At 39.9% G+C, this 24,314-nt stretch overlaps 1 protein-coding gene and 1 pseudogene across 3 annotated transcripts in view; one reads left to right on the forward strand and one right to left on the reverse strand.

Annotated features, from left to right (window-relative positions):
• The window catches only part of FANCC (FA complementation group C), a 305,355-nt gene that overhangs the window by 52,496 nt on the left and 228,545 nt on the right, over nt 1-24,314 (forward strand). The gene's annotated exons all lie outside the window — the stretch shown is intronic.
• Nucleotides 14,715-22,928, reverse strand: LOC112302770 (lupus La protein homolog pseudogene; annotated as a pseudogene).

Consider the following 24,314-nt stretch of genomic DNA (forward strand, 5'->3'; position numbering starts at 1 on the left):
CCATCCCTCCCCCACCTCCACCCTAGCCGAACCCCCCTCCCTCCCCCACCTCCACCCTCCCCCTTGATTTGGTCCATGTGTCCTTTAAAGTAGTTCCTGTAATCCCCTCTCCTCACTGTCCCCTCCCCACTCCCCCCTGCCCATTGTTAGATTGTTCTTAACTTCAATGTCTCTGGTTATATTTTGTTTCCTTTTTTCTTCTATTTATTATGTTAAACTGGCGAACTTTTGATTCACAGGCTGGTTTGGTGCTCAATCCACTGAGCCACACCAGCCAGGGTTAAAACTTTTTGACTGTGATCTACAATAAAAAAAATATTTTATATCCTATTTAGAACACACTTATATTGGGTTGGCCAAAAAGTTTGTTTGGCTTTTTTTTCTGTAAGATGGCTCTAGTAGTGCTTAGTTGTTTTTAACTTCACTCAAAACAATATTGTTAGATAGTATTGTGACAGCTGTCATATCAGCATGAAAAAAAATCAAAATTGGTGAATTTTTGTGTAGCCATTTTAATATTGAAGATGGAAGCAAATATGCAATATTTTCAGTATATTATGCTTTATGATTTCAAGAAAGGTAAAATGTAAAAGTGAAGTGCAAAAAAAGATTTGTGCAGTGTACGGATAAAGTACTGTGACTGATCAAACATGTCAAAAGTGGCTTGCAAAGTTTTCTGCTGGAGATTTCTCACTGGACAATGCTCCATGGTCAGGTAGACCAGTTGAAGTTGGTAGGGATCAAATCAAGACATTAATTAAGAATAATCAGTGTTATACCATGTAGGAGATAGCTGGCATACTCAAAATGTCCAAATCCATGAAGTTATTGGTGAAAATGAAAAATGTTGTTTATTTTACAGAAAAAAACTAAATGGACTCTTTGTTCAGTCCAATTTATTATTTTTTACAAAAATTTCACTAAACAGTACCTACTCTTTCTATGTGTAATATGCTGTATTTTCCATTCTATCTTGCTTCATTAAAAAAAAGAATGCTTGGTTGCTACCATGTAATTGATTTCACAACTTTTAATTTAAAAAACACTCTCTAGACCAAAGCTCCTTGAGGCTTGGGATTCACATTTTATCACTAATCTCTGGCACAGTGCCTGGCACACAGTAGGTGCTTAATGAATGTTTGTTGAATGACCATGTGAACGTTGGACTTTAGAGTCTTTAACAAGTTACAGTGCACGTAACATACAGTTAGAAACCTCATTTGAATTCTGAATCCTTTGATTGTGGAGTCCCTGTAATATCCTTCAGAACTAGTGCTTGAGAGTTGTTTTTTAGATAAATGAAATTATAGCTTGGTAAATGAAGGGTAAATCCAGGAGATACCATGTAAACATTTTGTACTTTCATAACATCTTTCTTCCCAAATGCTTAAAGGAGAAAATCTGTACTATAAGGAAGGAGGCATAGAAATAAAGAAGGAAACATAGACAAAATAATTATATGTGGACTAGTTTATTCTCAAAACTTTTATTTATCTGAGGTCACATTTATGCTTTTTAAGCTAGTAGGAGAACTTTCAAGGTCTTTACCGACAGTTTGTAGGCAAAAGGACTCATACTTACTGGTTCTTTGATTATTTTTTGAGGTTCTACCAAATGGATGGGTTTAAACCTTCTGAGAATTACCAGACCAAAAATACAATTCTTGAGGTATGACGAGGAATGAGCTGTAGCACTTTATTAAGATTTAGGCTAGGCACATACATACATACATACATACATACATAATCAAGCTGTTTCTTTAGATTTCCTTGCCCCTAAATAAGTAGTCTTGAAATGAGGTAGGGGAGGGTAAGAGAAAGACCAGGTTCCCTGTGACAGGAAGAAAACCATATATAAGAAGAAAGGTTTAGAGAAAAGTTGGCCCATGGAATTAATGCCAGAAGCCACATGGTACTTTTAGAATATCCTGCAGTCTAAGTTGAGTTGCAAACTTCTTCAAGAACAAACAAACACAGCAACAACAAAAAAACTTCATAGATGTAAAAGGAGATCTCCCCTATGAAATTCTTAGATGACATTGGAAATGAATATTATCTTGGGGGTGGCGTTAGGGGGAGACCCAATAAAAGCTTGTGTTTAATTTACTGGTGGTTGAGGAGTTCACATACTAGACTTGGAAGCAGATAATACCTCATATACAACCAACAGGAATTATCTTCTCTGTCTGGAGAAACCCAGCGTCTGGCTGTCTAAATTTATGAAATTGTAACTCAGGGAACTGATTGATTTTATTATATAGGGTGTGAAGGCTGCCGCTGCTGCTGCCAGAGATCCATTCTTGCCTTTCTCACTGTGTTCCTGCTATTTCTGACCCTTATGCTCAGAGTGTCTAGAGTAGGTTTTAGTTTTGTTAGGCCAAGGTTGCTCCTGTCACCATGACCTTTTTTTATTTTAAATAGACTTTTAAAAGAGCAGTTTTAGCTTCACAGCAAAATTGAGTGGAAAGTACCAACTCCCCATGTCCCCTTCCCCCATACATGTACAACCTCACCCTATCAACACCCTGTATAAGAGTTGTACATTTGTTATAATTGATGAATCTACATTGATACATCATAATCATCCAGAGTTCATCGTGTACCCTCTTGATGTGGTACATTTTATGGGTTGAGAGAAATGTATAATGACATGTATCTACCATAATAGTGTCATACAGAGTTGTTTCACTGCCCTAACAACTTTGAGGTCTGTCTATTCATCCTTCTCCACTTTTTTTATTTAAAAAAATTACCTGATGCACTAGTTCTGTTAGAATTCTATGCCTGTGCTAAACTGTTGAACTGTCCTTTGACCATGATATATAACTCAGAGAAATTCTACTTATGTAAGGATTGGTGATAACTTTTGGTTCTTCCCTCCCTTTTCTCCAAATAATGGCAAGTCAGTGACCATGTCATGTAAAAAATAAGAGATATTCTTTTATTGTCTTGATGGTCTGCTAATCAAAGATAATTCTGGGAAAGAGATAAAATCCGATAATAAGTAGTAAGGTTTTGCTCTAGACCCACAGTGATGGAAGAAAATTTAAACATGGTTCCCGATCTCTTGCAGGTAATGGTTATATTTTCCACAGATCTCATATACATAATCCTCCTGGGTATCCTTTACCAAAACGCTATATATTAAAATACTCTTGAGTACCTTAATGGGAATGCTGATCATTTTCTTCTTGCTGCACCCCTTCTTGAGGAATCGGCTCAGAGTAGACCACCAATCTTTGTAGGATGAGGAGTGGACTCAGTAGAAATCAATGTGAAGACTCCATTGGCTAGAGCCAATTAGATTCTCTTTCCTGAGCATGGTAACCTGGAGATACTGAGTTCATTAGGTGATGATGAATCCCTGGGCTGAAAGATCATGTTGTGTTGTGACCAGGTTCTTAACCACACCATAAAAACCATGTTTAGGCTGGGAGCAAAGCAGACCGCACAACCCAGGGCTCCAGCGCGATGAAATAAAGCCTCAAACCTCTGAGTGAAAACGCCCGTGGGGATTGGGGCAGCAGCAGGAGAGACTCCCAGCCTCATGGGAGAGGTCGTTGGAGAGACCCACAGGGGCCTAGAGCGTGCACAAGCCCACCCACTCAGGAACCAGCACCAGAGGGGTCCAGTTTGATTGTGGGTAGCAGAGGGAGTGACTGAAATCTGATGGAGAGTGGAGCGGGCGCCATTACTCCTTCTTGGCCCCTCCCCCACGTACAGCGTCACAGCTCAGTGTCACAGCGCAGCGACCAGCGTTACCCCACCCCGGGGAACACCGAAAGCTCTGCCCCTTTAAGTAACAGAAGCACCAAGACAAAAAAAAAATGGCCCAAATGACCATTGAAATGAGGTAGCTCCAGAAATAATTCAACTAAGCAGCGAACAGATAGCCAACCTATCAGATGCACAGTTCAAAACACTGGTAATCAAGAAGCTCACAGAATTGGTTGAATTTGGTCGAAAACTAGATAAAAAAATGAAGGCTATGCTAAGAGAGACAAAGGAAAATGTACAGGGAACCAATAGTGATGGGAAGGAAACCAGGACTCAAATCAACGGTGTGGACCAGAAGGAAGAAAGAAACATCCAACCAGAAAAGAATGAAGAAACAAGAATTCGGAAAAATGAGGAGAGGCTTAGGAACCTCCAGGACATCTTGAAACATTCCAACATCTGAATTATAGGGGTGCCAGAAGGAGAAGAGGAAGAACAAGAAGTTGAAAACTTATTTGAACAAATAATGAAGGAGAACTTCCCTAATCTGGCAAAGGAAATAGACTTCCAGGAAGTCCAGGACGCTCAGAGAGTCCCAAAGAAGCTGAACCCAAGGAGGAACACACCAAAGCACATCATAATTACATTCCCCAAGATTACACAGAAGGAGAGAATCTTAGAAGCAGCAAGAGGAAAGGACACAGTTACCTACAAAGGGCTTCCCATAAGACTGTCAGCTGATTTCTCAAAAGAGACCTTACAGGCAAGAAGGAGCTGGAAAGAAGTATTCCAAGTCATGAAAGGCAAGGACCTACATCCAAGATTGCTCTATCCAGCAAAGCTATCATTTAGAATGGAAGGGAAGATAAAGTGCTTCTCAGATAAGGTCCAGTTAAAGGAGTTCATCATCACTAAGCCATTATTATATGAAATGTTAAAGGGACTTATCTAAGAAAAAGCAGATAAAAAATATGAACAGTAAAAATGACAGCGAACTCACAGTTATTAACAACCATACCTAAAACCAAAACAAAAGCAAACTAAGCAAACAACTAGAACAGGAACAGAACCACAGAAATGGAGATCACATAGAGGGTTATCAACAGGGGAGTGGGAGGGGGAGGGGGGGAAGGTACAGAGAATAAGTAGCATAGATGATAGGTGGAAAATAGACAGGGGGAGGGTAAGAATAGTGTAGGAAATGTAGAAGCCAAAGAACTTATATGTATGACCCATGGACATGAACTATAGGGAGGGAAAGCGGGAGGGAGGGGGTGTGCAGGATGGAGTGGAGTGGGGGGGGGAAATGGGACAACTGTAATAGCATAATCAATAAATATATTAAAAAAAAGAAACCATGTTCAAGCCAGGGAGAAGGAAAACAACAAAGCTAGTCTATGGAAAGAAGCTGTGGAGTATAGCAGACATGTGGAGACCCATAAGAGATGATGGCAGGAACTGCTAGTCACAGTTTTTATTTGGTAGCTAAAGTGTGTTTTCTTTCCTTGGGTATTCATGAAGTCTTTTGATGTAGCCTTTTCATAGCAACCACTCTGCCCCTGCCCCCTTTGATTTGAGCTAGTTGTATTTGTTTTTGGTCTGCAACTGAGATATGGTACCAGTAGAATCTAGTATAACAGAGTTTTCTGTAATTAAGGTCTTTAAGACTATTGGGTTGCAAGACACAAAAAGGTAGTAAACCAAGGTCTGATTATCAGTGCAAAATAAGTGTAAGTTGAGGTAACTTTTAGTCAGTTGATCTTTTCTTCACCTGTAGGCATTCATTAACTCAGTAGCATTCATTCTCATAACCTTAGGTAGAATACTGAGCTAGTTGCTAGGAGACCTAGATTCTGTTCTTGTTGGGATTCTAACCACATGCATAGTCTAAGGAAGGTACTTCATTCCTCTGCATCCTCTTCCCTACTCTATGAAGTGAAAGGGTTGAGCTGGATCATTGATTTCCTACGTATACTTTCTGCACTCCTTGAAGGTAGTATTAACTGATTCCAGGGATTAAGACATGGTGGGGGACACCATTTAGACTAGTATTGATGAAATGGAAGGTTTGAACCATTTTAAGAATCTTTTTCTTCCATTAGATATTCTTGACAAGGCATTAATGATGAGGGTCAAAGAAATCAAGCTACTCACTACACACTTGCTATAAATGAAATAAATATACTTATTTTTCACTTAATGACTTTAATTTATTTGTATAGATGCTATCACTAAGTGAAAAGTAAGTAAAGAAAAAAATTATTTCTATTAATTTTAATAGGAAAAGTTATGATGTTTTATTCTAACCCAAGATACCCACCCATTTTCCAAATAAAAAAATTTGTTATTGAGTAATGAAAACATTTTTATGTAATTCATAAACAAAATTTGAAAATTAATAAATACAGTTTGTATATAAAATATAAAAAATGTTGCTTTTATGCCTCAGTAAAGAAATGGAAAGCTTGACAGGATGTGGGGGTGGAGGAAGGAAGGAGTCTTTCTTGGGAGGATGGTGGAGAGCATGAATTCAATATCCGAAGTGCTTAGTGACCATTTTTTCCCTTTGGGTTGGTAGAAGATGAATCTTTTGGGTCCTTTCCCCCCCAAACGCAAGATGTCACTTTGCTTCCCTTCTTGGAGTCTGCAATTTCTGTGTCTTCTTAAAGGATGCTGTATTAGTTTGCTGAGGCTGCTATAACAAATTATTGCAAACCTAATGGTGTAAAACAACAGAAGTTTATTCTCTTTGACTAGAGTTCTGGAGCTGGAAGTGGAAAACTTGGCAAGGCTGAGTCCCCTCTGGGGGACACTAGGGCAAAAACTGGTTCTTTCCTCTTTCAGTTCTGATGACTGCCAGCATGGCATTCCTGGGCTTGTGGCCACACTACCTGTGGCCTATTTTCACAGTGTCTCCTCCTCTGAGTGCCTGCCCCCAAACTCCCGCTCCCTCTCTTATAAGGACACATAGGATTGCATTTATGACCTCCCCTAATAATCCAGGATAAGTATTTCAAGATCCTTAATCAAATATTTTGCCATATGAAGTGAATATGAATTTACACTTAAGGTAATAAGCACAGGTTATGGGGATTAGGGTATGGCATATGTTTGGGGGGGGCACCATTTAGCCTACTAACGGATGAGGTGGGATGTTAGAACGATTTTGTCCTTTTGTTTCATATGATGTTCTTGACAAGAAACTTGTATTGAGTAAATTAGTGAGTCTGTTCTTTATCTGAAACCATAATAATGAAATATTATGTGATTTACTTAGTGTGCTGTGTGGTGAAAAGATCATTTAATGAGGGGGAAAAATGAGTTATTGTCCAAAAATGGTATATCTTTTTTAAAAAATTTTTATTGTTATTCAATCACAGTTATATGCCTTTTCTCCCCATCCCTCCACCCCACCTCAACTGAATCCACCTCCCATCCCCACCTCGACCCTCCCCCTTGGTTTTGTCCATGTGTCCTTTATAGTAGTTCCTGCAATCCCCTCTTCCCACTGTCCACCCCCCCAGCTATTGTTACATTGTTCTTAACTTCAATGTCTCTGGTTATATTTTGTTTGCTTTTTTCTTCTATTGATTATGTTCCAGTTAAAGGTGAGATCATATGGTATTTGTCCCTCACCGCCTGGCTTCTTTCACTTAGCATAATGCTCTCCAGTTCCATCCATGCTGTTGCAAAGGGTATAAGCTCCTTCTTTCTCTCTGCTGCGTAGAATTCCATTGTGTAAATGTACCATAGATTTTGATCCACTCATTTGCTGATGGGCACTGAGGTTGCTTCCAGTACTTGGCTATTGTAAATTGTGCTGCTATGAACATTGGGGTGCACAGGTTCTTTTGGATTGGTGTTTCAGGGCTCTTAGGGTATAACCCCAGCAGTGGGATTGCTTGGTCAAAAGGCAGTTCCATTTTTAGTTTTCTGAGGAAATTCCATACTGTTTCCACAGGCCTCACCAGTCTGCATTCCCACCAACAGTGCACTAGGGTTCCCTTTTCTCCACATCCTCTCCAACATTTGTTTGTTGATTTGTTTATGTTGGCCACTCTGACTGGTGTAAGATGGTACCTCATTGTGGTTTTAATTTGCATTTCTCTGATGGCTAGTGATGCTGAGCATCTTTTCATGCGTCTCTGGGCCCTCTGTAACTCCTCCTTGAAGAAGTGTCTGTTCAAGTCCTTTGCCCAGTTATTACTTGGGTTGTCTTTCTTCCTGGAGTGGAGTCGTGTGAGTTCTTTATGTATTTTGGAGATCAGGCCCATGTCTGAGGTATCCTTGGCAAATATATTTTCCCATACTGTTGGTCCTCTTTGTATTTTAGTGCTGTTTTCTTTAGCCATGCTGAAGGTTTTATTTTGATGAGGTCCCATTTGTTTATTCTTTCCTTTATGTCCCTTGCTTTAGGGGATGTGTCTGTGAGGATGTTGCTGCATGGAATGTCTGAGATTTTCCTGCCAATGTTTTCCTCTAGGACTTTTATGGTGTTAAGACTTATATTTAAGTCTTTTATCCACCTTGAGTTTATTTTTGTGTATGGTGTAAGTTGGTGATTGAGTTTCATTTTTTTGCACATAGCTGTTCAGATCTCCCAACACCATTTGTTGAAGAGGCTATTTTTGCTCCATTTTATGCTCCTGCCTCCTTTGTCAAATATTAATTGACCGTATAGACCTGAGTTTATTTCTGGGCTCTCTGTTCTGTTCCACTGGTCTATGTGCCTGTTTTTATGCCAGTACCAGGCTGTTTTGATTACAGTGGCCTTGTAATACAGTTTGATAGCAGGTATTGTGCTCCCTCCTGCTTTGTTCTTTTTTCTCAAAATTGCTACAGCTATTCGGGGTCATTTATGGTTCCATATAAATTTCTGAAATGTTTGTTCTATATCTGTGAAATATGTCATTGGTACTCTAATAGGAATTGCATTGAATCTATAAATCATTTTGGGTAGTATGGCCATTTTGATGATGTTAATTCTTCCAATCCATGAGCATGGTACATGCTTCCATTTGTTTGTGTCTTCCTTAATTTCTTTCTTCAATGTTGTGTAGTTTTCTGAGTACAGGTCATTTACCTCCTTGGTTAGGTTGATTCCTAGGTACTTTATTTTTCTTGTTGCTATATCAAGTGGGATTTTTTTCCTGATTTCTGTTTCTGCAGTTTCATTGTTGGTATACAGGAATGCCTTTGATTTCTGAGTATTGACTTTGTATCCAGCTGTTTTGCCAAATTCATTCATTAGGTCAAGTAGTTTTTTGGCGGAGTCTATAGGGTTTTCCATGTACGCTATCATGTCATCTGCAAACAATGACAGTTTCATTTCCTCCTTTCTAATTTGGATGCCTTTTATTTCTTTTTCTTGTCTGATTGCTGTGGCTAGGACTTCCAATACTATGTTGAATAGGAGTGGTGAGAGAGGGCATCCTTGTCTTGTTCCTGATCTTAGTGGGAAAGCTCTAAGTTTTTGTCCATTGAGTATGATGTTGGCTGTAGGTCTCTCATATATAGCCTTTATTATGTATGCTCCCTGTATTCCCACCCTGCTTAGTGTTTTTATCAGAAATGGGTGCTGTACCTTATCAAATGCTTTTTCTGCATGTGTTGACACGATCATGTGGTTTTTGTCTTTGCTGTTGTTTATGTGACGTATTATGTTTATTGATTTGCGAATATTGTCCCATCCTTGCATCCCTGGGGTGAATCCCACTTGGTCATGGTATATGATCTTTTTAATGTATTGCTGGATGTGGTTTGCCAATATTTTGTTGAGGGTTTTAGCGTCTATGTTCATCAGCGATATTGGCCTGAAGTTTTCTTTCTTTGTTCTGTCTTTATCTGGTTTTGGGATTAGGATGATGCTGGCTTCATAAAAAGAGTTTGGGAGTCTTCCATCAGTTTGGATTTTTTGGAATAGTCTGTGAAGGATAGGAGTTATCTCTTCCTTAAATGCTTTGTAGAATTCTCCTGTGAAACCATCTGGTCCAGGGCTTTTGTGTGTTGGGAGTTTTTTTTATTACTGATTCAATTTCATCTGCTGTTATTGGTCTGTTCAGGCTTTCTGCTTCTTCACTGAGTTCTGGAAGATTATATTTTTCTAGAAATTTGTCCATTTCATCTAGGTTTTCACGTTTCTTGGCATATAGTTCTTCATAGTAATTTCTTACTATCCTTTGTATTTCTCTGGTATCAGTTGTTGTCTCTCCTCTTTCATTTCTGATTGTGTTTATTTGGGTCCTCTCTCTTTTTTTCTTGATGAGCTTGCTTAAAGGCTTGTCAATTTTGTTTATCTTTTCAAAGAACCAGCTCCTGGATTCATTGATCCTTAGAATTGTGCATTTAATTTCTATGTCATTTAACTCTGCTCTGCTGTTCGTTATTTCCTTCCTTCTACTTGCTCTGGGCTGTCTTTGTTGTTGTTCCTCGAGTTCTTGTAGGTGTAGGGTTAGGTTGTTTGTTTGAAATGTTTCTTTTTAAGGTAGGCTTGTATTTCTATGAACTTCCCTCTCAGGACTGCCTTTGCTGTGTCCCATAGGTTTTGGCTTGTTGTGAGTTCGTTTTCATTTGTTTCCAGAAAATTTTTGGTTTCTTCCCTAATCTTGTTCTTGACCCATTCATTGTTTAATAACATGCTATTCAGTCTCCATGATTTTGAGTGTTTTGGGTTTTTTTCCTTTGGGATTGGTTTGTAGTTTCAGTCCCTTGTGGTCAGAGAAAATGCTTGGTATGATGTTAATTTTCCTGAATTTGTTCAGACTTGCTTTGTGTCCTATCATGTGGTCTATCTTTGAAAATGTTCCATGTACACTTGAAAAGAATGTGTATTTTGCTTCTTTGGGATGAAAAGCTCTCTATATATCAGTTAAGTCCATTTCCTCTAGGGTATTGTTAAGTGACACAATATCCTTTTTGATATTTTGTTTGGAAGACCTGTCCATTTTTGATAGTGGGGTGTTAAAGTCCCCTACTATAATTGTGCTGCTGTCAATATCTTTCTTGAAATCCTCCAAGATTTTCTTTATGTATTTGGGTGCTCCTATGTTGGGAGCATATATATTTACAATGTTTATGTCTTCTTGGTGGATTCTTCCTTTGAGTATTATGAAGTGACCTTCTGGGTCTCTCTTTATGTTCCTTCTTTTGAAGTCTATTTTGTCTGATATGAGTATTGCTACCCCTGCTTTTTTTTCCTGTCCGTTTGCTTCGAAAATTTCTTTCCAGCCCTTCACTTTCAGTCTGTGTAGGTCTTTTGTCCTGAGGTGGGTCTCTTGTAAGCAGCATATGTGTGGGTCACGTTTTCTTATCCCTTCAGCTATTCTATGTCTTTTGATTGGAGCATTTAATCCATTTACATTTAAGGTTATTATTGGTAGGTAGTTATTCATTGCCATTTTTTCCTACCTGTGTTCCTCTGTCTTTCTCTTTTCTTTCCTTTCCTTTCCTTTCCTTTCCTTAAAGCAGTCCCTTTAGCATCTCTTGCAGAGCTGGTTTGGTGGAATTGCATTCTTTTAGACTTCTTTTGTCTGGGAAACTCTTTATTTGGCCTTCTATCTTGATTGAGAGCCTTGTTGAGTAATGTAGCCTTGGTTTCACGCCTCTGGTTCTCATTACTTGGAATATTTTTTGCCATTCTCTTCTGGCTTGGAGCGTTTCCATTGAGAAGTCAGTTGCTAACCTTATTGGGGCTCCCTTGTATGTTACTTTGTGTTTCTCCCTTGCTGCCTTTAAGATCCTCTGTTTGTCTTGGAATTTTGCCATTTTAATTATGATGTGTCTTGCAGTGGGCCTCTTTGGGTTTCTCTTGCTTGGGACTCTCTGTGTTTCCTGGATTTGTGTGACTTTTTCTTTCATCACGTTAGGGAAATTTTCCATCATTACTTTTCCAAACAGGTTTTCTATCCCTTGCTCTTCTTCTTCTCCTTCTGGCATCCCTATTATACGGATATTGTTACGTTTCAGTTGTCCTGCATTTCCCTTAATCCCTCTTCTTTCTTTCTGAGCCTCTTTTCCTTTTTTTTGCTCTTTCTGGGTGTTTTTTTCTACTTTGTCCTCCAGCTCGCTGATCCGATCCTCTGCTTCATGAAGCCTGCTTTTGATTCCATCTACTGTGTTCTTCAGTTCAGAAATTGTATTCTTCATTTCCTCTTGGCCCTTGTTGATAGTTTGTATTTCCTTTTTCATGTTGATATAGTTTGCAGTGAGTTCATTGTAGTTTCCCTGTAGTTTCTGGTAGTTCTCTATGAGCTCAGTGAGGTTCCTGATAACCATTGCTTTGAACTCAGTATCTGATAGTTGACTTGCCTGTTTTTCAGTTAGCATTCTTTGTGAGGCTTCCTCCTTTCCTTTCATTTGGGGATTCTTTGTCCTCCCATTGTTTGTGAGACTCTTCTTGTTTCCTCTGCTTCTTAAATTGATCTGTTCTGACTCGCTGGGTTTATGGTATGGACTTCTATGGTAGAGTGCCAGTGGGATTCAGTGGTGCCGTCTCCTTAATATCCTGAGCTCACTGGTCTTGAGCTGACGTTTGTGGGTCTAACAGGGTCTAACTCTGGTCTTTTCAGCCCTCCAGGTTTTATTGTCTCACCCGTGGGAAGAGGAAAAAGGAGAAAAAAAAAAGGAGAAGGGAAGGAAGGAAAAAGGAATAGAAAATGAATGGAAGGAAGGAAGGAAGAAGGAATAGAAAAGATCGGAGCAAAGATAAGAAGGAATTAGAAAAATTAAAATAAAAAAATAAAAGAAGGCAGGAAGAAGGAATAAAAAAGTAAAGGATGGAAGGAAGAGGAATGAAAAAGAAAGAAGGACAGAAAGGAAGAAGGAATTTAAGGGGAAAGGAGGGGAGGAAAAAAAAAGTCTTCTGCTGGCTTTAAACTGGTCAGGTTATTTTGCTGGTCTTCCTGTCAGTGAAAGGGGAGGGGGTGGTTGGAGGGATTGGTTTCACTTTTCTCCCTTCCTGAGCCACACTCTTAGCTCTTTTCCAGCCTCCAGTCCAGTTCCTCAGTGTCCTTCTGCTCCCCGCTAGGCCTTTAGTTCACCAGTTGTGCTGTCCCTGAGGTGCACCAGTTAGGGGCAACTCACACTCCACCTTCTTGCTCTTTGCTGTCTTAGATGCCAGGGGCTCTCAGTGCTCCTTCAGGGTAGTTCAGCCCCCTACTGGGTCAAGTCTTTCTGGGGGATGCAGTCTCCCCTAGCCCTGCAGCTCCCCTCTGCTGGGCGTTCTGCCTTCCTCCTAGAGAGCGAATAGGCCCTACAGGGCTCTGTACGCAGGGGCTAGGTGGGAGTTGTTCAGAATGGGTGCTTCAGGTGTGGTCGCCAGTAAGGTAGCCAGGCTGTTGATCGGGTTGCACGCCGATCCCCTGCTTTGGGTCTGTGCGTTGGGCAGCCGAGCCCCTGATCCGGGTGCGCACCCACCAGAGGTTTCAGGTGTGGGCGCCCACTCGGGGTTTCACATGTGGGCACCTAGGCCACTGATTGATGTGTAGGCCCACCTGGGGTTTCAGTTGTGGGCTCACAGGCTTCTGATCAGTGTGCGCACCCATCTGGGGTTTCAGGTGTGGGTGCCCAGTCCTCCGATCTAGGTGCGGGCCTACCGGGCTTCAGGTGTGTGGTGGGGCTGCTTATCTGGCGTTCACTGTCTAGGGGCTGAGGGGGTAGGGGCGCTAGAGGCCATGGCTGCTGCAGAGAGTTCTCTAAATAGCTGCTGAGTGCCTCTATTTTCTCCTTTTCTTTTTGAGAAATTCCTCCTATTCAAGCCCCCCTGGTCCAAACAAGCACCTGGCCTCTCACACAGCCCAGCCTGGCTCTCTCCCAAGAATCTTGCAGCAGACCCTGCACCCCCGCTGGGGGCTTCATCCGCCCTTAAGCACTCTTCTTACCGTCTGATCTTTCAATGTCTTCTATCTTTGGTCTCGGATCTTCATATGTGCTGGAATACCATTGGCTGTTTGCTCTGTTCCTCAGATCAGCTAGGTATTGCATTGGTGCGGAGGGGAAGTGGACTCCACTCCCACCTATCTCGCTGCCATCTTCATCCCCCCCCCCACCGCCCCCACACCTAAAAATGGTATATCTTTTTATGAGCCCTTATGGCAAGAAGTCATTACCTGAACTCTTTGTTTGCCTCCCACACTTCATCCTAAGGCTGGCTTCCAGCAGCAACTAGAGCTTTTGTTTCTTCATATCTGGTGAGGAAAGTCTTTTTCCAGTAGCTCCTGTGTGAGTGACAGAGTGTTGTAGCATGGGCGAGGGAGTAACATTAAGGACCAGATAATTTTTGATAGGGGGGGACAGTCCCATGCTTTGTAGGATGTTCAGCAGCCCTTGGTCTCTACGCACTGGATGCCAGTAGCACAGTCCCTACTTCGTGACATCCAAAAATGTCAAACATTGTCAAATGGCCTTGGAGGGTCAGGGTTGCCCCGATTGAGAACCACTGTTTTAACCCAATTAGAGCCCATTCTTGTCTCACTAAAGTCTGCTGGCTTGGAAATTTTCGTCTTGGTAAGAAAGAGGAAGGTAGAAAATGGATGATGAAGAGGTTAACTGCAAATGTCCACTTCACCTGAAATTCTAGAGAGGACCAAAACTGGGTCAAATTTAGCAGACTTGCTAAATTTTTGCTAGACACCTGTTAGTGTGTTCTAACATTATAGTCTTTTATATTGTGACTACTAAAACCCAATTTATTATGCCTTTAAAAAAATTCTGTGGGGCTATTAATCCCAGGTTGGGTCTTTTTCTGTTTTAGTTGATTAGTCAGTTGCACTTTATCTTAGATCTTGTCTCTGTATAATGTCATTCTTATTCTTTTTCCTTTTTTTTGCTCTTTTTATATAGTATATTTTATTAATTTGTACTAATACATTTTCATATTACAAAGGCAATTTAGTACAGGAATCTTTCTTTAGATATTTGAATTATCTGAAATAACATAAAACTGTACATCAGAAAAAATCCTGAATAACAAAAAAAAGACAAGCTAAACAAAAAAATTTCTTTTCTTACAGATGGACATTGAAGTGGACCTAATTCGATTTTCTTTTTGAAAGCCTTCAAAGACAAAAGCAGCTGAAAAAGCAATTAAGATGAATAAAAAATTGTTTACTAAACTACTGGTCTTCAGCACCATTTTCTGTTTTCTGCTGTTTTGATGCGGTCTCTTCTTTGTCTGTTTCTTCTCTTGCTCTTTTTCCTGGTCCAGATGCACCATTTTCATCATGTTCATCATCACTATCAAATTTAGTTCTCTTGCCCTGAAACTGTACTTTTCCTTTAGCAGACCAGTCTGGGCAGGTTTATTTCCCTTTCCTTTCACTCTAAGTCTGTGACCTTTTGACTTCCATTTGTTTAGGGATTCTTATTGATCTGTGATTTTTTTCAATGCTTCTTTTTCCACGTCTCCATGTAGTACTTCCCATGTCACTACTTTGTTCCTTCGTTGTAGGTTACTGCTGTTTGAATCTTTGGCTTTATCCAGTGCTTCCTTATCTTTTTCTTTAAATAGAATTTATTCCCACTTTTGCCCCTATGACAAAGTCTATCCTTTTATTTCACTATGATTTGAGAAAAGGATGTGCAGATCTTCTCTACAGGTCTGATCATCTAGGTCCCCTGAAAATTTCAGCAAGCAATCTTTTCTTCTAAAGATTTGATTTCAGCATTTTCTGCTAGCTTTTGTTTTTCTTTTTGCTCTTGTTTAGCTTGTAATTTACCTTCCACTTTATTTTGCTTTCTTTCTTTTTTCTTTTTGCAAAGTAGTCTTCCTTGAAAAGTATTAGCAGATCTGTGTCTTTGTACTTTTGTCCAGGGGTCTCGACAAAGTTTTTAGCAGACTCAATGCTAACCTCATTCTTTTTCAACAAGTCTGTCCCCAGAGGTTTTCACATTCAGTGGGACCCACCCTCCCTGTGATACTGCCCTAGTTCTCCTTACCCAGAGGCATTACAAACACCCTGTTTTACAGAGTGCACATTTTGCTTGAGGTTTATGCACTAGAGCACTGTGGTTGAAATTTTTCTAAAGTATCATTTTTCTTTTCCTGTGAAGTAATTGAAATAGAATACTGACACATTTATTGTTTTTATAATTTCCAAGTTAACAAATTTGTATTTTTACAGGCATTAGATGACTGATTTTGGGGGGATACATGTTATTCCCTTACTGTGCTGTGTAGAGGATCTCTTCTCTGTTTTCGTGTGAGTACTCTTTCTGTAATGGAAACCCTGACTAGTTCTGGATGAGAGGGTGTGCAGCGTGATTGGAAATAAATATGAGCTGCAGCTTTTTCATCACGACAAAGGCACAGTAAAGGTTATACATACAATGGCTCATAAATAGAGTGCCCCTACCAAACAATAAAGTATAACAAAGCTAAATGACATCTCAGACTAGTATTTATATGAATTGTTCGAGTGAGCCTGTCAGGATTTTTGTAATTGGCAATACCTAGAAGCTTCATGAAAGCCAGGAAAGGGGATCCAGAAAGAAGCCTATTTTTGTCATGGCTTTAGTGGTATTCTGTGTGTACACAGCATAGCAAAGCAGTCAGCTCTACACCGATGTTACTTAAAATATCCCATAAATTGTCTTTGCCCATGTTATTTTCTTCTTTATTCTGTTTTGCTAGTAGTTCATTTGGCCTGCAACTTTGCTGGTCTAGATCTTCTGTGTTTATTTTAAACTCCTTAGTGGGGAGGAGGACTGTTGTATTCATCTCTAAAGGTATTTGCAAAAGCACTATTCCCCAATCTTAATATTGTGCATTGTAGGGCTTAAAATTTGGCCTTAGACATGTTCTTCCAAGACCCATGAGAACTACTACAGCTTCTCCCCTTGAGTTTTTCTCTGCCCCTTGGAAAATAGGTAGGGGAAGAGCTCTAGATATAGCAGTAGTCACTAGGATCAATGAAATCGCGTAGGAAGGAAAGAGGACATTAGCAGTAGCAACACTTATTTTACTGTGGTTATTAAAGCAAAAATGGGGGAAGCAAGGAGGAGTACTGTTTCATTCTCAGGAGATATTGGCAAAAGCCCTAGTTTTAAAAGAGAAAGAAACAGCCAATTAGGTTGAAATGATTTGAAGTCCATCCCCTCATAGTCATTTTTCTGAACCCAAGGTTATCAGTTGGGTAGAGGTGAGTATATAGCCATTTTTCAATAAATGGACTAAAATGTCCCTTGGAACTATTACAGTAGGTGGTGCTCTTGTGCCATAACATAACTTTTTAGAAAGGTTTTAAAACTGGTGGCCAGTTCTAGGGCCTGTTTCCCTGTTGATCTTCTTGGATGACTGCAAGGCACAGTTTGGATAGCATCATCTGGGTGGTTTTGGTGAGAGGTTTTTCTGTCTGAAAATGTGGAGCATTCTGGTCTTTACCTTTTCTAGCTTGTTTGAGCTCTGCTTTCCAAGGGTTTACTAAACTTTTTAAAAATTGTACCTTTAGTCTTTATCTGAACAATTATTTGTGTTGTGTGTTACCAGAGACCATATTCCCCCCATTGCAAATCATCTGTGATTCTCTAAATCAAGTTTCTTTCCATATAACTCCAGCTGTTGTTCTTGTTTCTTTTTATTTTCTTTTCCTTTAGCTTCAGAGAAGATGCAGTAGAATGAAATAACATGTGGTAGAGAAATTGTAAGTGATGAAGGAATATAGATGAAAAATTTTGAGTTCAAATGGCAGCTAGTAAAAACTGTAGCAGACAGTGAACCCTGTTGACATCAGCCCCTTTGCTCACTTCTTTTACTATGTAATGAGTTTCTCTGTCTGAAGTTGGTGAACAAAGGCATCCAGTAAAGTTCACATTTGGTGCTGCTCATAGAAGCCTGGTGGAAAAGGAGAAATTTAAAGCCAAGCCCTGAACACCCATTCCAGGGAGGACAAATCTCTTGTTGCCAGAAGTTGCCGGAAACATTTAGGGGTCTCCTTTTTTCAGAAAGTTTCTTGGGGTTGTCTCTATTTTGAAAGATAGTTGCTTTACGTTGTAACGTTATGGGAGAGGCAAAATGCCTATGGGACTCTGTCAGCCTGGATGTGATGGTCTGAGCTCTGATTCCCTGTTGTCTCTGCAGGCTGCCAGGGCTCAGTGAGCTCGCTGGTCCGGCTGTTGAGCTGGTAGCCGGACTCTTCTAGAGCTCTGTGACCCAAAGGATCCAATATGTGTTCAGGGTACTGTCTGGTATCTTTTGACATTTTTTTAATGATTAATATTTTTAGTTTGCGTGGATTTCTAAAATTGATTTAATTATCTGCTTACTTGTTTATTTACATTATCTTTCTCAGTATTTAGAATGTACTTTTAATCTGAAAACATGTATTTCTTGAACATTCTTAGTTTATCTCTTTAAATATTCTTAGCTTCATCTCTTTAAATTCTTTTCCATCCTCTTCAGTTTCTTTTGCTCTGGTGCCTTCTAGATGTTTGTGGAGCTGTTCTTCCATGTTTCTTAACTACTCTTTCATATTTTTCTTTTTATTCTGAGTTGCAATTTGAGTGAATTCCTAAGTGTTAGATTTATATTTACCTGTTATTACTTCAGTTCTATCCAGTCTAATAAAGTACCTTGTGTACTGAGTATTTAATGTTAGTGACTATTCTTTATTTATATAATTTCCAATTGATTCTTTTTTAAACATCTCTTCTTGTTTTAACTTTGTCTTTTTGTTTTATAATTTCTAACTTTTAAAATTATCTGAATATACTTACTTTGTTGGACTATTTTATAATAATTTCAACTGACATAAGTTAGTGGTCTGATGGCTGATTTAGATTTCTTTATATACTTTAGAACTTTGGTTTTGAATAAGATTTTTTAAAATTTTCATTTATTCATTTATTTTTCATCACTCGTTCTCCCTTTCCGCTCACTTGTCCCTGCTTAGCAATTTTATAGTTGTCTCTCTGGCTTACATGGAACCTTAGTCCAGAACTGCATTAGTGGTTTAGTTACTTATGCAATCAGGCTGCTTCACTGAGTTTCTGATCACTGGATGGCCTGTGTCCTCCTCTCCTCCCAAGGCCACAGCTCCATATGAAACCAAGAGCTGCCAACTTTCTTTCAGGAGTGGGGGAGACCTCCTCCAATGATCACATTTGACCCTGCCTTCAAGCGGTGACACTGGGACTCACTCTGTCTTTTGTGGGTTATGTTTAGCCTCAAAACCTTGTAGGACTCATACTTCCAGTTTTGGTGCCTATTTTTGGATCCTGACCTTAGGAGGCTCAAGGCTTTAACTTCAGCGACTGACTTCTTTATGTTTCTGCCCCATATCTATTGCACAGAATGCTTATATATTTTTGAGCCTGCCTTCATCCTTTTAGTTTTCTTGTTTCCTCTCTTGTTGCTGTGTGTTTGGAGTAGAGAGGATCCATTAAAGAGTGAATTTACTGTGCCATCTTAACTGGAAGTCATGTGGGCTGAGGGTTTAAAGGAAATAAAGTGAGATACTTGGTTTTACATAGTACTAAAAGCTAACCACAAAAATGCTTTTCTGTGTTAGTTCAGTGACCCCGAACGTACAGTTATTTAAATTCCTTCTGAGGCTGGCAGCCCAAAAAGATGAGTGGGATTAAGCAGGTGGGATTTATTAGGATGCCATGGTTCTCCACAACAATTTTACCTTTTATTTTTCATTTGGTGGTAATTTAAAAAATTCAATTGTTTCCGAACACCTAAGTGTTAACTAAATAATATCTTAAGATGTTAGTGCCTGCAGTTGTGTTTGTATTGGCTCCAAGTAGCACTACTTTTAAATATTGAAAAATGAATCAAGGTGAAAATATAAATAATGTGCTTGAGCTGAATAAGAGATTGCTGTTTTGCAGTAGTTCAAAAAAAGTATTGGGCAAATTTAATCATCCTCAGCATATGGTAGGACCAGCAAACTTAAGAGAAGCTTCCAGTAGCTGCCAGTAGCTTCCAGTAGCTTCCAGTACCAAGTTCACCTGACTGGTTTGAGTGAGGCTCAGTAACCAGTATCATTGATCATACTGAATGCATTTTGTCAATTGAAATTTTATTCATTTTGTAGATTGGCTGGTGTTGTGCTTTTAAAAATATCTGTAATTATAAAGTTATAAGTACAACATATATTTTGATAGTTTTATGTTTGTTAGTATTTAGTAGAGTAATGATTTTAGACAACTCTAGGAATTCTCAAGAGTCTTTTTCTTCAAGTTTCAGAAACGTGAATCAAAGGTAACTTAGCTCTTCCTATGAGGTGTAGTAGCATTCTGTGTTTGAGTTTGATGTTTTTGCCTGGTTCACTCCTGCTCATACTTCATGATTTTGCTTAGCTAAGGCATAATTTCTGTCTGGAAGTATCTGACACCTTCATGCTGGGTGGGGTGCTCCTTCTTGATGCTCCCTGCAGCACCCCATGTTTCCTTCTCTCCCAGCCCTTCCCACAAGGGATTGTATTTTACCTTTTTACAGACCCTGATTTCCTCATTAGCCTCAGGTTGTGTTAGAACAAGGAATGTGGCCACCTTTTTATTTGCATGTTTTTCAGAATTCCTGTCATAAAGTAAGTTCCTAATAAATGTGTGGGATTTTTGTTTGTTTTTGTTATTTAGTAATAAATTATGAGTAGAACAAACCAACGGTAGAAGAGGCAGAAATAATTTGGAGCCAAGTCACCAGTGACAGAAGCAATAAGATTTCTAAGATTTTAATATCTAATGTGCCCCCCTGCCCATTTTTCTAACTGGTCTTACCAAAAGTTCACAGTCTTACTGTCAGATAAGTGAATCGAGGACAAGAATGCAAGGAAAGTAAAGGACCACTGTTTTCTTTTTAACTAACCACTATTTTTTAACGGAATGTATGCAGGAAGACTGGTATTTCTGGAGTCCTGGTGTTAGCTCTTTGGTGCTCTGAGGGAGAACAAGGTCAGGGGTTTCTAGATTATAGCTTGACAGCAGCTCTATCATGACAGGATGGGACTTGGAAGCCAGGTCCAGAGAGCAGTTTTTTTCCCACATGGCTGGGGACATGGGTGAAAGAAGGGAGCTCAGTAAATCCCCAGAGAGATTAAATTTCCTTAATTCTTTGTAAAACCATCTGAAGAATGTGTGCACTCTGCACCTGGGTTGTAGTTGCCTCCGCTGATTCCTTAGACCCAGATTTTGTTTATGATTGAACTTTGTTTGAAATTATCTGCAAACTTCAGGTCTGTGTTTTTGATTAGAGTATCTCAGAGGCCAAACCCCACTGACTCAATAGGGAAAAAACCAGCTCCTCCTAGTGGAAATTTTCTTAAAACCTCGTTGTTTTAGGGGAGGAAATAACATTTGTTTCTTTAATAAGTCCTTTATGGGAATAAGAAAATTTATTGTGACTCTTTAAAAAAATCCACGAACATAGGGACAGATTAACCAATGTTACTTAAAATAATGAAGCAAAGAAACATTACTTTAAAGTAAACTAAAAATACTGGTATCGGGCTTTCAGTAAGGAAGAGGAAGAATGTTGTCAAGCTTAAGCATAGTGGAACGTAAACTTCTTAATTTTATATTTGATTATATTTCTAGAGGTTTTAAATATCTTCTGACAAGGCACTGTGCCCCTGTTGATGGCATTAATTGAAGGCTAGGTATTTGATTTGTCTTTTTTTTTCTTGTTCCATAAACAGTGTGTTTTTGTAGCATTATGTTCGCAAATCTCTGGTGCTTATTTCATGGGAAAAGTGACTTCAGTTGACTCATGCTCAGGAGAAATGGAAAAAAATAGTGCTCTTTAAATCAGGTTTTCACGTTGAGCAGGTTATGGTCTATATTTGGTATTGTAGACTTACCTCTCATAACTCTGGCTTATAGGGACAGACCAAAGGAAAGCAATTTTGAACGCTATTAGCTCCCTTCACAAGTACTACAGACAGCCATTTTTGATACTGTGAGGTTCATAATGATTTTTGTTTGAAATGTTGACAGTCTGGGAGCTACGTGGGGTTCTATCAGTACAAATCAGTCAGAATCTTACCTTTTTAATTTATTTGAATTCCTACAATGTGCCAGTATTGTGCATAGCAGTGGTTTTCAGAGTGTGTTCAGCAAAGCAGACTCTAAGCTGTCTCAGCTAGAACATGTTTGACTACAAGTAACAGAAAACCAATCAAAGGTGGCCTAAGCCCAAAGGAAAATTCCAAGGTTGGCTTCAGCCATGACTAGTTCATTGCTAGTCCATACTTCATTGCCTCAGCTATGCTAGTTGAGAGGACCCAGGTCCATCTTTCTGCTTTGCTACTTGCAGCATGTTGATCTCTCCTCTCAGGCTCACGTTCTCTTGGGTCCCAAGGTAACTACTGCCATTCTAAGTGTCACACGAGGACTACAGTGTCTAATATGGAAAAACATGTACGTATTTAAGATTGAGAAAGATTTTCTCAGGAACCCTATAGCCAAAGCTTGGTTCTCATTATCCAGAGTTGCATAATATCACCCTTACTTATAGTCGGTAGGAGGGCAAGTGGAAATACCATGGCCGGTCTACAACCATTCTCAAAATGTGTGGCTCGGGGACCCTTGGGTCTTCCTAAGACCTTTTCAGGAGGTCCACAAGAGCAAAACTATTTTCATAATAATCCTAAAGATATTATTTGTGTTTCCTACTCACATTCTCTTGCTAGTATACAGTGGAGTTGTCGAGAGGTTACATGATGTATGATGATGTCATAGATTTGGCAGCTAATATATACATACACACATTTGACAGATTCTGCCTCAGGTTTATCTATACAAATAGAACAGGAGGACACCAGCCCCATGCAGATAGCAGCCCAGGGGTGACATTTCCTTTCCTCCTCACATCAGCAGACAGAGGCCTCTACTCTGGAGTCTTTATGGGGCCCTTGGCACCTTTGGGAGCTGGAACCAGAGCTACAGCCACCTGGGTCTTGGTTTGAGCCTTGCTCTGGGACTTTGGCTGGCAGAGCCTGCGACCCTTGATGACAGTGCAGGCATGAGCATGTTTCCCAAGCTTGGGATGAATGACGTAGGCAAGTCTAATGAACTTGCAGCTGCCACCCTTTGGGAACTTGGGCTTTTGTCATCTTTGGGCTTTACAAGGGCCTTGATAGCCTCGGCATGTGCACCTATAGCATTGGTGTTGCCTACATCTTCTTCAGGCCCTCTTGTGCATGTTCCTCGGAAACTTGGGGTGTACCCCCTTAAGAGAGTTCTGTCTTTGTGATCGGAGTTTCTTGATGCCATTTCTGTGCCATTTTGGGGACTGGTTTGCGTGGTGTGATTCTTGGACTAGGCCATGTCTGCACTGAAGCTTGTGGCTCCCTAAGTACCTGGGATCAGAAGAATGTCTACATGTGTTTTTGGGCTTTAAATTTTTCTCATTTTTAATTTCCAATGTGGTAAATACTGATAAATATAACCCACATAAACAAAAGCTCTCAATAATGTCCTCAGTAATGTTTAAGAGTGTAAAGGGGTCCTGAGGACAAAACATTTGAGATCCACTGATCTACCTTAATTGGGATTCACCCATGGCATTGGGGAGGATCCCAGACTCCCCCAAGACTTGTGGCCATGAGATTCCTGGACAAAACTTTTTCAGTTAACACGGGAACAGCAGAGTGGTTAGGGCTGTCGGGTGGGCAACCAGCAGTGTCTGCAAGACTATTTTGCGGAGGGGGCCTTGGTTGGGGGTATGGCAGGGATTCAAGGTGTGCTCCAGGCCCTGCCTCTACTCTTACTGGAGTGACTTCAGGTCTGCCCTTTATTTATTTATTTTTCAAATTGTGGTAAAATGTGCATGTTATAAAACTTACAACTTTAACCATTTTAAGTGTACAATTTGGTGGCATTGTTTACATTCACATTGTTTTGGAATCATCACCACCATCCATCTCCAGAACTTTTTCATCTTCCCCAACTAAAACTCAGTACCCGTTAAATACTAACTCCCCACCTCCCCTACTTCCTTAGCCTCCGATAACCACCATTCTGCCTTTTGCCTTCCTGAGTTTGACTGCTCTAGGTTTCTCCTATTGGAATCATAATGATACCTGTTCTTTTGTGTATGCCTTTTTTCGTAGTGTACTGTTTTGAAAATTTATCCATGTATGTATCAGAACTTCCTTTCTTTTTAGACTGAATATGACATTGTATGTATATATTCATCTCATTTATCCATTCATCAGTAGATGGACATTTGGATTGGTTTGACCTTTTGGCCACTGTGAATAATGCTGCTATGAATATGGGTATACATATAACCATTGGAGTCCCTACTTTCTTTTCTTTCTTAAAGATTTTATTTATTTTTAGAGAGAGGGGAAGGAGGGAGAGAGAGGGAGAGAAACATCAATGTGTGGCTGCCTCTTATGTGCCCCCCACTGGGGACCTGGCCCACAGCCCAGGCATGTACCCTGATTGGGAATCAAACCAGTGACCCATTGGTTCACAAGGCAGCACTCAATCCACTGAGCCACACCAGCCAGGGCTGGAGTCCCTACATTCAATTGTTTGTTGTTGTTTTTTAACGAGTTTATTTATTTATTTTTAGGCAGGGAGAAAGGGAGGGAGAAGAGAAGAAGAGAAACATCAACGTGCGGTTGCCTCTTGCACGTCCCCCACCAGGGA

This window comes from Desmodus rotundus, chromosome 1, assembly GCF_022682495.2.
Source record: "Desmodus rotundus isolate HL8 chromosome 1, HLdesRot8A.1, whole genome shotgun sequence".
NCBI classification, from domain to species: domain Eukaryota; kingdom Metazoa; phylum Chordata; class Mammalia; order Chiroptera; family Phyllostomidae; genus Desmodus; species Desmodus rotundus.